The sequence below is a fragment of the Pezoporus flaviventris genome, unplaced genomic scaffold (assembly GCF_033815535.1).
Source record: "Pezoporus flaviventris isolate CSIRO_AGI_PZ_B2104156 unplaced genomic scaffold, CSIRO_AGI_Pfla_v1 ptg000029l, whole genome shotgun sequence".
Classification (NCBI taxonomy): Eukaryota; Metazoa; Chordata; class Aves; order Psittaciformes; family Psittacidae; genus Pezoporus; species Pezoporus flaviventris.
Window position 1 is genome coordinate 2,179,014 of NW_026892577.1, and position 11,599 is coordinate 2,190,612.

An 11,599-nucleotide genomic window follows, 5' to 3' on the forward strand; every position below is an offset into this window, starting at 1 on the left:
GAGGGGAAGTTTAGATTGGATATAAGGAGGAAATTCTTTCCTGTTAGGGTGGTGAGGCACTGGAATGGGTTGCCCAGGGAAGTTGTGAATGCTCCATCCCTGGCAGTGTTCAAGACCAGGTTTGACAAGGCCTTGGGTGGCATGGTTTAGTGTGAGGTGTCCCTGCTCATGGTAGGGGGGTTGGAACTTGATGATCTTAAGGTCCTTTCCAACCCTAACTATTCTATGAGTCTATTCTATGATTCTATGATTTGAAGAATTAAGATTCTTTTGACTAGTTTCTCATGGGAAACAGGAAAACAGTCTGGAAGTACATGAAAATTGCTGGAAAGAGGACAAAAATAATTTGTTTCTTTGTTCACTGTCGCTGAATCATAGAATGGTTGAGGTTGAAAGGAACCTGTGGTACAACCTTTCTGCTCACTGCAGGCTCAATTACATCCGGTTGCTCAGGATTATGTCCAGTGGGATTTTGTCTGTCTCCAAAGATGATGACTCCACAGCCACTCTGGGCAGCCTGTGCCAGTATTTGACCTCCCTCACAGTGAAAAAGTTTTTTCTTAACTTCAAGTGGATTTCCTTTATTTCTGTTTGTGCCCATTTCCTCTTGTCCTGTCACTGAATACTACTGAGAAGAGTCTGGCCCCATCTTGTTTTCATCCTCCCATCAGGCGTTTACACACACTGATAAGATTTCCCCTTAGCCTTTTCTTTTTGAGGCTAAACAATCCCAGGTCTTATCCCACATAAGACATAGTGAGCATAATTGACAGCAACTAAGAATTTGGATAAATAAGCATGGGAATAGACTGCTCACTGACATTAGCTGGCCAATATCCACTAGTGATTTTTAAGAAGAGGTTAAGCAAGGCCCGAATGAGGTAATGTTATCTCTTCCTAGTCACAATTTGTGGCACCCTTATTTCTTTGAATTTCAGTCTCTTTGCCCATCTCCACATTGCCTTAACTTTTTTTCCATCCATCACACTCTGTCTTCTCTTGTGCATGTGTCAGTGTCAGTGCATGTGTCATCAAGCAGTGTCAGAAGCTCCTGTCAAGGCATCACACCACCACAGAACTACAAACACTTCCTAGGGAATCAGAAATTGCAAGATTCATCCTGCTTACCTCCCTTTGCTTGCTGCCCTTCCAGCTGGGTTCTGAGTCTTCAGAGTGATGGCCTTAGTGTCATGTCCTGTGCTCAGGTCTTGTGAGGTTATTCAGTTTAAACCTGCCTCATTGTAAATAACAAACTGAACTTAAGCTCCAGATCCACCTGAGAAGCAGTAGGATCCATAGTGTCCCAATTTCTTGTTTTAATTAAGAAAAACAACCTCCTTCACAGGAATTTTGTTTCTTTCTGTGCTGTTTACTGATGATTTTTTCCTTTGTATCTGTTGCCCAAATGTACTTTCAAACTTGAGGAAGTTATTGTCAATTTTTACCCAAAAAAGGCAATGAAAGAGCAAAGTAAAGAAAAAGGTTCACACACAGAACAGGATAAAAGAGAAAAAAGGCTGGCATTCCATTTTTCCCCACTCAGCCATGCTTACTTCTTTACAGAAGCTGTAACTTTGAATGTGCCAAAAAACTCCAAACCCCTAAAAAATCATAGAATCACAGGATGGTTTAGGTTGGAAAGGACCTTAAGATCATCCAGTTCTAACCCCTTGCCATGGGCAGGGACGCCTCACCCTAGACCATGTCACCCAAGGCTCTGCCCAACCTGGCCTTGAACACTGCCAGGGATGGAGCATTTACCACGTTTATGGACAACCCATTCCAGTGCCTCATCACCCTCACAGTAAAGAACTTCTTCCTCATATCTAACCTGAACTTCCCCTGTTTAAGTCTGAACCCATCACCCCTTGCCCTGTCACTACAGTCTCTGATAAAGAGTCCCTCTCTGGCATCATTGTAGGTGCCCTTCAGATACCAGAAGGCTGCTCTGAGGTCCTCACACAGCTTCTCCAGGCTGAACAGCTCCAACTTTCTCAGCCTGTCTCCATATGGGAGGTGCTCCAGCCCCTGATCATCCTCATGGCCCCCTCTGGACTTCGCCAACAGCTCTATGTCCTTCTTATGTTGAGGGCACTATTATTTCAAAAATAAGAAAACAAATGTGAGCAAGACCCCTTTCCTGCTCAACTAAAATGGTTTGAAATCAGGTTTCTGAGACCAGCTAGTGCATTATGCATGGGGTTGTTCTGTTTGGCTGATTTGATTTGCCTCAAGCCTCAATGTTAATTACAGTGAAAAGCTAAATACAGACTCGATTTAAATTTGCTAACAATCTTAAAAATAGATGCTTCTGCCCTACTCTGAATCCAGCACAGCATCCACAGGCAAATGCAATTTAACACTACCAAACCCAGCTGTGGTCACAGATTTCATTCTCAGTTGGAGTATGTCATTTTAAGTGTCATGTAACATTCAGTTTTCTTCAATGTATTTGGATTCAGCTTATGGGAGATAAAAATTGATCTCCTGTCACAGCAGTATAAAGCCTATGGGAAAATGATTTGGGAAGGACTGGGAATTAAAACTCATGGACTGTGTTACTGATACTGGAAATAATTTACCGTACCACTTGTAAACTGAAATAGTAGGTGTATGAACTATCCCTGTGGAGTATTTTATGACTGGAAAGCACTTTGGTATCATATAATTGAAATATTAGATAAGTACACGTAAGAGCGAATTTCCTTGAGATGGAAACTAGGTGAAAAATAATCCCCAACCATTGTGATAATAGGAGGAATCTATGTGGATGGTGCTCCATTATGCAAAGACCACTTTTCACTCTGTGCTTTACATGATCTCTTCTTACAGCCCTATGTGTTAAAGATAAGGCTGCATTAGCTATTGGATCAAAAAGGTTGGAGCAATTCTTACAGTCAGATGGTTGTTCATTTCTTGACAGCTTGTGTTGCTCATCGTTCCATGCACAAACCTCTGTCCCTCATCAGAAGTATACTTCACCTGGGTGTTGGGGCAATCCCAAGGACAAACACAGCCTGGGCAGAGACTGGATTGAGAACAGCCCTGAGGAGAAGGTCTTGGGGGTGTTGGTTCATCTGTGTGCACTTGAGCCCAGAACCTCCCTCCTCCTCCCCCCATGTGCTGGGCTGCATCCCCAGAGCGTGAGCAGCAGTCGAGGGAAGGGATCCTGCCCCTCTGCTGCGCTCTGGGGAGACCCCCCCCTGCAGCCCTGATCCAGCTCTGGGGCAACAGCACAAGAGGGACGTGGAGCTGTTGGAGCGAGTGCAGAGGAGACCATGGAGATGCTGCGAGGGCTGGAGCAGCTCTGCTCTGGAGCCAGGCTGAGAGAGCTGGGCTGGGGCAGCCTGGAGACGAGAAGGCTTCTTAAGAAGCCTTAGGAACCTTAGCGCAGCTCCAGTGCCCAAAGGGGCTGACAAGAAATCTTCCTTGTGAGGGTGCTGAGGCGCTGGCGCAGGTTGCCCGGAGAAGCTGTGGCTGCCCCATCCCTGGCAGAGTTTAAGGTCAGGTTGGATGGGGTTGGAGCAACCTGCTCTAGTGGAAGGTGTCCCTGCCCGGCATGAGCTTTAATGTCCCTTCCAGTACAAGCCGTTCGATGATTCTATGACTCAAAGCAGCTGCTTTAGAAAGACGCCGGGTCCCTGAGGCCCCCCGGCCCCAGGTCCAGCGGCAGGACCCGGCAGCGAGCCCCCGGCTTTGCCCCAGGCGGGATCCGGCGGCAGCAGCCCCATCCCCGGCGCTCTGCTGCCCTCTGCTGCTCGACAGGGACCCTGCTCGTCCCTTGTTCGACACCACGTTGGTATTAACGTCATAAATGAAGCTGTATCGGCGACATTCGGGCGGAATGAGCAGTTGGGCCTTATTTGCCACTTGTAGTAATGCAAGTGCATCAGAACGATAATTTGTGACCTTATAAAATTACACAATATATGCCAGTTTTAATACTAATGCTGTTAAACAGCCCATTTTCTGTAGGTTCCTGTTGGCTGTACCATGAATCCTAAATTACCGCTTACTGCCATTGTCATTTTCTTCCACTGACTGGATTTTGCCTTTACCAGAGCACCATGTAGCAAATAAACTTAATTACAATCATGTTTCTTGGCTCAAACCCAAGTAACTTTTGGATTTTTAGGGTTTTAGATTCTAAATTTGAAAGATTCTCAGAGGTTGGTTGTGCCAAGATGCCCCTTCTGCACATGACCTGCTCGAATCACACCTGAAATATCCATATGAACTCATAAAAAATTGTTCTTTTCTTCCTCCATCATTTACATAAATGTACTCAGATTTTGATCCAACTTCTGGCAACAACAGAAGCTTCGGTTGTGCAATCCATGGGACAGAAAATCCACCAGGGAGAACAGAGAAAATTACAAGCACACAGAGCTCCCTGACATTCCTGCCTCTGGATGCAGGAGAAAGAATGCTTCAGGAGTAGATTAGGCTGATGGATCAGGCTCTGTCAACAACTACTGGAGACTCACACATAGTTCCCAGTGGAAAACTTACGGATGAAAAGCAAAAATATCACCAGGGGTCACTGGAAGAATGACACTGGAACATCCCTCTTGGATGGTGCAAAATCTGAATCAGTGAATCTGATACCATCCATTTTAAAATAAGTGCTTTGACCTTCCCTGTAAGAATCTGAGAATATTTGAATGGAATTACAACAATCTAAGGTGATTTCTTAGAGTGGTGAGCATACGGAACACATCATTCTCTAAGCAACCAGGACCAGCATCATGTTTTCTTCTTCCATAACCCTTCTCTGCATGCCATTTACATACAGATCCTAAAGGTCAGTGTGTCCTAAAGGTAACAAAGCACAGGCAGAAGAGAGGCAGTTTGTACCTCCCAGCTGAGCCAAGAATCTAAAACACCCTTGTGAGTTATGCAGTAGTGCATCTTTCAAAAACTACCAAAAAAAAAAAAGTACTGGTTTATCATAGGAAAGCTGAAATGATTTACAAATAATAAAGACATGGCTAAATTCCATGTTGCTCATTGAATAAAAGCACAAATTCAAGTGAATGAGTAAAAGCTGTCAGCCTTTTCTAGATGAACATAGGGCCTGCTTTTATAATGGGCTGACTCATTCCCTCCTATTGAAAAGCCAGACCTACCATACAAAAACAAACCTGTTAAATCTCAAAAGTAGGTGTTGCTGAGGAGAAGGTACTCGAAACTGCACCTTTGCTCAGTGTTTTTTCCACTTTAATTTAGCACCTTTACCCTTAGCTGGGTTGTGTTCAGCTCTAAGCCTGCAGGAGCTGAAGAACTGCTGCTAGTGTTCAGCCCAGTGCTGCTGGAAGCATCCAAGGCTTGTGCTGCCCGGGGCTACAGGCTTGTATTTCTTTTGAGGCAGGTAGAGATTGATGGATTGTTGTTAGTATTCAGATTTGGAATGAGAATTAGAGTTGTGGATATGGAATAAAGAGGTGTAGGTATGAGCCAACGGTTTTCTATTTGGTTTACAAACAGAAAACCAAACTCTAACCCCTCTGCTAAGAGGCTGATGTCTTCAGCACTCGGCACTGGTAAGGCTGCACCTGGAATCCTGTGTTCAGTTCTGGGCCCCTCACTATAAGACACTGAGGTGCTGGAGAGGGGCCAGAGAAGGGCAATGGAGCTGGTGCAGGGCCTGGAGCACAAGTGTGATGGGGAACGGCTGAGGGACGTGGGGGGTTCAGTCTGGAGAAGAGGGACCTTAGTCTGGCTCAGGGGGGACCTTATTGCTTTCTACAACTGCCTGACAGGAGGTTGTAGAGAGGTGGGGGTCGGTCTCTGCTCCCAGGTATCAAGTGATAGCACAAGAGGAAACAGCCTTAAGCTGTGCCAGGGGAGGTTTAGGTTGGATAGCAGGACCAATTTCTTCATGGAGAGTTTGGTCAGGCACTGGAATAGGCTGCCCAGAGCAATGGTGGAGTCACTGTCCCTGGAAGTGTTCACAAACCATGTAGTTCAGGCCCTCAGTGATCGGCTTTAGTGGTGGATTTGGTAAGCCTGGGGTAATGGTTGGACTCAATGATCTTAAAGGTCTTTTCCAACCGAGTTGATTCTATGATACATGTAGGTCCCAGACTGGAAAAGGTTGTCGGTTTTATGCAAAGCTTGAGAGCACTGTGTGTAAGGGAGCTTCTACAAAATCTAGTTTGGCAGTCAAATCTGAAAGTACCTCAGGTTTTAAAAAGCTGGATACGCCAGTGTTGTTTGTTACAAGTAGGACTGCAGGAAGCCAGGGCCTCCAACACCCTGCAAACCTGCATTAACCTGACACCTTTTATAAGCTTGGAAAAAAAATCATAGGAATGTCGGCATCTACTAAAGCCTGCCACCACAGCATGTAAGCATCCTGCCAACATGGTTATTCACTGCTGTAATGAACACATGCATGATTAGAAAGTTTGTTTAACTATTACTGGAAACCATTTTCCATCACAGTCCTTTCAGCTGTTTTACAGCTACTGCAGGAGGAAATTCTGCCTTTGGGCTCATAGGCTTGGAACGTGCCATGGTGGGGCAGGAAGAATTAGGGGGAGCTCCTGATGGGAGTGCACTGTAAGTCACTGTAAGAGTGACATACACGAGTATTAAGTGACATGAGCAATGTCAAGGGAAGTCAGACTCACAGCCTATCCTGGTTCTCCTGTCAAACGTCATGTAATGTACCTTTGCCATGGCATAACTACATTCTGATCGCAAGCACCGTAACAGGAATGTGTGGACATGAGTGAGTTGATAAATCAGAGGCAGAGGAGGAACTAGAACTCAAGTGATGCAGAGAGCCAGTTTCTCAGCTCTATCAAATGCGTATCCTGTAATTCATAGCCTCATATTGTTTCTTAGGGTAGTCAAGCATAAACTATTTAAGGCAGGGATCCCTATGCATGTTAATTGTGTGTTATGTAACAAGAGTGGTGTGTCTAATTGTTACTGCACAAAAAGAAGCATAATAATAATGATGATTGCTCTGATTTCTGCCTTCCCTCATGGTACATATTTTCCTTGAAGTAATCAGGGACTTGTTGCTAGGTAGTTAATATTTAAGGTACCTTAAATATTTTAATGTGTCTGTGCCTGTCGTTTCTAGGCAGCAATATTTGTTTATGATATTGTTATACAACCCTTTCTACCTTATAGCCTTTATTCAGTGTAATCTAATATAATAACCCATACAGTTAAATTTCAGTCCTGAGACTTGTTTTTCTCACAGAGTAGCATATTGAAGTATTGAAGCTACTGTTAAGAATGATAAAGTATCTCTGACATAAAAGATTTATTCTTTGTCAGGACGTACTGCTAGCATTCTTTTTGTTCTTGATACACTTCAAAAGTGAACAGGATACTTAAATAAGGCCATTTACTAGTTGGTAACGCTTCTGTGCATTTTCAGCACCTATTGCAAATGCTTGCATGTTCCAAAAGCAGAAAATTCCAGAGTTTTAAAGTAAATCATCAGTGGTTTGGGTGGAGAGAAGCCCAGTCTGAACTGAATTACAGTTACCTTCATCTTCGTCCTCATGCTTCCAGGCATGTTGCATCTCTACAGCTGGCTTTCTACCTAGTCTGCAGGCATGCAGGAATTGTGATAAATGGTTGAATTTAATGGCTGAGGATCAAGATTACCTCTAGCTGGAGAGAAATCTTCACATGCAAATCTGTTCTATTGCACTCTTTCCTAAGAGACCAAGAGAAGGAAAGAGGTTTCATGGTAGTTGGAAAGGCAGTTAAATGGAGAAGGAGTGGAGATGAGACAAGGGCTCAACAGAAATAGTGACTCTTAGGGAATGTCCTGAAGACCAAGTGATCACCTACACCTACTGAAATGTTTAACCAGGGGTATGCATTATCATTTCATCAGTCCTTTGGAAGTAAAAATCAACATATTTTTGTCTGCTGGGCAACACTGCTGTAGGTTTTCCTTGGTGTAATCTCAATTTTATTTAAATAGAAAAACTCTAAAACATTTAACTTGGGATTAATGTTGTATCTCTTGCTAACGGGTTTTGTCCTCTGAGCTTGCACTTGGAGAGGCAAGAGACTCTGCTGACTCCTCATGTTCTTTGCCACAGATCTATATGGGCTGCAGAAAACATACATCATCTACCTGCCGAGCCTGTGGGAAACACAGAAGAGAATTACTCCAGACAGTGCTCATGTCTGCAAATGAAAGCTGAGCTTTCCTGACAAGACACAAATGGATGGGAACTCAGAAGTTCACCAAATGCTGAAAAGCAGAAATCAGGGCTCCAGGTAACCCATGCTGATGGTTTTGCAAATCTAATCTGTTCACTGTCAGGTGCTGCAGCAATACAGTAAAGCCAGGCAAAGTCCCAGAGCCATTGCTGCTAAATTCAGTGTATTTCTCTTAGTGTTTTAAAACTAAGATAACCTCCATTTCTTAAAATTAATCTTGTATTTGTGAAGGCAGCTGAACAGCCCTGCAAACACATCCTCTATCTGCAGTAGATACAACAGAAGTTCAGAGTTTGTTAGAACAAGTACCATTACTCATTAGGAGAAGCTACTTATTTTCATGTCTCTTCAAGTCTCCAGCCTTTTTACTGAGACCTCCAATAACATTATCAGTTAGTGCAAATTCTAACAGTGATTTCTGTATTTGTTGCAGAACACATCACAGAACACTGCATGGTCCTTGTGTAACAGCACAGTTCAAATATAATGGACCAGAGATTAAGGACTCCATATACCATGTTCAGCTCCGAAACATGAGGTGTGTCTTTGCCAGTTGGTGCCCTTTGGAATCCTTTCCTGAAATATGTGTGCCAAATGCACTTTTCTTTTTCTTTTTCTAATCTGAAATTCACCATGAGATCCTCTACTCCTGCTTATCCTGCAGTTTGCTGGTGCAGGGGCATATAAAAACTGAAGGCTAGACCTGTTCCTTCCTTTCATGTAGACTCTCAGCTTCTGGGGACAGCAGTGACAATTCTGGTAGGTAACAACTGAACTAACGTCTGATTTTTACCCTCTTTTAAAGCTTAGTTATAAATTCTGGAAAGGTATTTGACTGAGAATTGGTATGTTCCACTGCTTTGTAACCAGCTTCTTGCCCATCTTAAAATAACTCTTGCTTTGGATTACACTGTCTGGCATACAATTACATTTGTATCTAGTATTACAAAGAGTGGACAGACCGTTTGAGTTCACTTGGTGTTTCACAGGGGTGTAGACTGATGCCATCCACAATCCTACGAATGCGAATTGGGAAATCCCAATTATCCAGTATAAAAGGCTCTTTCTTTGTGCCCGAAGGTTAGTGTAGCTTAGTGTCATCAGTTTATCTGTAGGCAAATGCTTTATCTTAAGAGCAAAGTGGTTTCAAACAGACTGGTTGATTTGGATCTCCAGTACTGTTATGAGATACCCTACCTGCATAAATAGATGAAAGTGCCAATAAGATCATTGTCTCTATTGCTAAAATGACTGCATTCATATTTCATTAATGAAAATATCATATATCCAGAGAAATTTAGATTTTTCATTTTAGGATTTACATTAAAGCTCCAGGAAATCGTATTTTGTATGGCTAACTTGTGGCTTCGATCTGTATTCTACAGCCAGCACTACTGAGCTCAGATGAGCATGTTCTAAAGGCCTCCTTTACCAAAGTGGTCCAAAGGGACTGGATTTGTTTCTGTCAGAAAAACGTTATTGATCAATAACAGCTTTTGTAACAAAACCAGAGCTTGATCTGATATTAAATGTTTACAGTTAATGATTTACTTTAGTTTCATAACACATCTGCATGTCATTACTTGGACACAACAGGACCGAAAGCACAGTTACTGCCCATAACTAGTCCTTTAGTCTGAGCCTGTTTTACTCTCATGTTTGTGTGTGTCACATTTAAGTTCATGATGCAGAAGTGTCTTTTATTTGGTTACCTGCATATTTTAAAAGATCAATACATACACATCTAAAGAGGGAGATTGAAAACCTAGCAAACACAAACCTCATAAGCATACCTTGATTAACCTTTGTCCTCTTCAGCAGCTACATGCCAGCTACCAGCAGCTTTATTATAATTCCAACTATCATTTTATAATGTAAGAAGTGTGACATGATATCCTCACTGAGAATACTGAGACTAAAGCTTTCCTAGGCTGGCTTACATTGCTACTGCAGTGCAGGGGTATGACCTGCCTCTACAAACTGCGCTGTGTCACCTTCCTGCCTTCTGGGTGGAGTTTCACTTGTACTTCTTTCCTTCCCCAACCTGTCTGCAAACACAGCTAAGCTAACATGAAGTTGGAAGTCAAACATATCCCAGATAACAGGGATACGTACCTCCCACTGGAGAGAGGGTGAAACCACACACCAGAGTGCCACAGTCCTGTCTTGGCATGTTCTTGGGGGCAATGGAACTATCCCCTGCCTCTTCCTCAGGATATGATTTGGTTGTGCGTAAATAGTCAAAATGCTGTATTTATAGGAAACACAATGCCTCGCTGCTGTGATAAGTTTAAATATAGAGAACAGGCCACTACTGGCATTTAAAATATCACTAGCTGGACAAGATAGTGCAATCAGAAAATAGCCTAAGCTTTTACTGTGGTTCTGTGTACAGGCTTTTCATATCCCTCTTACTGCTTTTAAATGAATTGAAATGGGATTATTTGCTTCTTGAACAAATTAAATGCTTGACATTTACTCAAAGTGAGTATCAGGCAGCTTTATCTTTTCCTTAATATAAATCTTTGGATATTTTCCTCTTTTAAAGGGGCTACTGCAAATGCAGTGTGTGCATTTGAACACCATGTATTCCACAGCGCATCTGCCATTTGTTGTGCACGGCTATATTTGAACAGTAATGCAATAATAATGTCATTCTTATTGTTAGTATTAAAACTATAATTACTTTCTACCTGAGTTTCAAAGCCAAGTTCCCAGTGAGTTACTCACTCAGGGTCAAGCCAGAGACCAGCTAGTACTTGCATTGCAGAAGAGCAAGTTAATGAAGAATCCTTTCCCTCTCTTCTGCCAGTTACCCACATCATTGGTACCAACGCAAGGCAGCAAGCAGGCCCTGAGAGTAGGTAGGTCATAAGCTTACAGGGAAGGGGTGGGAATCTTCATCCACTTCCTCCTTTGCTACTCCCTCCTCTGAGCCCATATGCAGAATTGGTAGCTGTGCTGATGTGTCAAGACATATATGCTGGGCTGGGTGTAGTGTATTCTTGAGCAAGAGAGGAAACAAAGAGAGGCTATGACTCAGAGCAGCCGTCTTCCAGCCAGGCAGCTAAATGCACTTTCCCTTATTAGGCCAGATCATGAAACCTTGCTTCATTTTGAATGGTACCTAATTCTGCAGTAGTATCATTCCCTTCAAGAATCAACTCTTCAAATCCCGCTTAGCGGAGTGAAGCTCCACCTGCAGCTTTAATTCTTAAAACAGACCAAAAAAAACCAACAAACACTTGTCATTAAACTTGACTCCACCTCCTCTGCCCAACATTGAATAGTGTAACATGAATCAGGCTCCATTAGCAGCAGATGACAGGTTTGAAAAGGATAGCACCTGCTTAACTTCCTGTAAATGCTATGTTTTTATGACTGTAATCTGAATTGC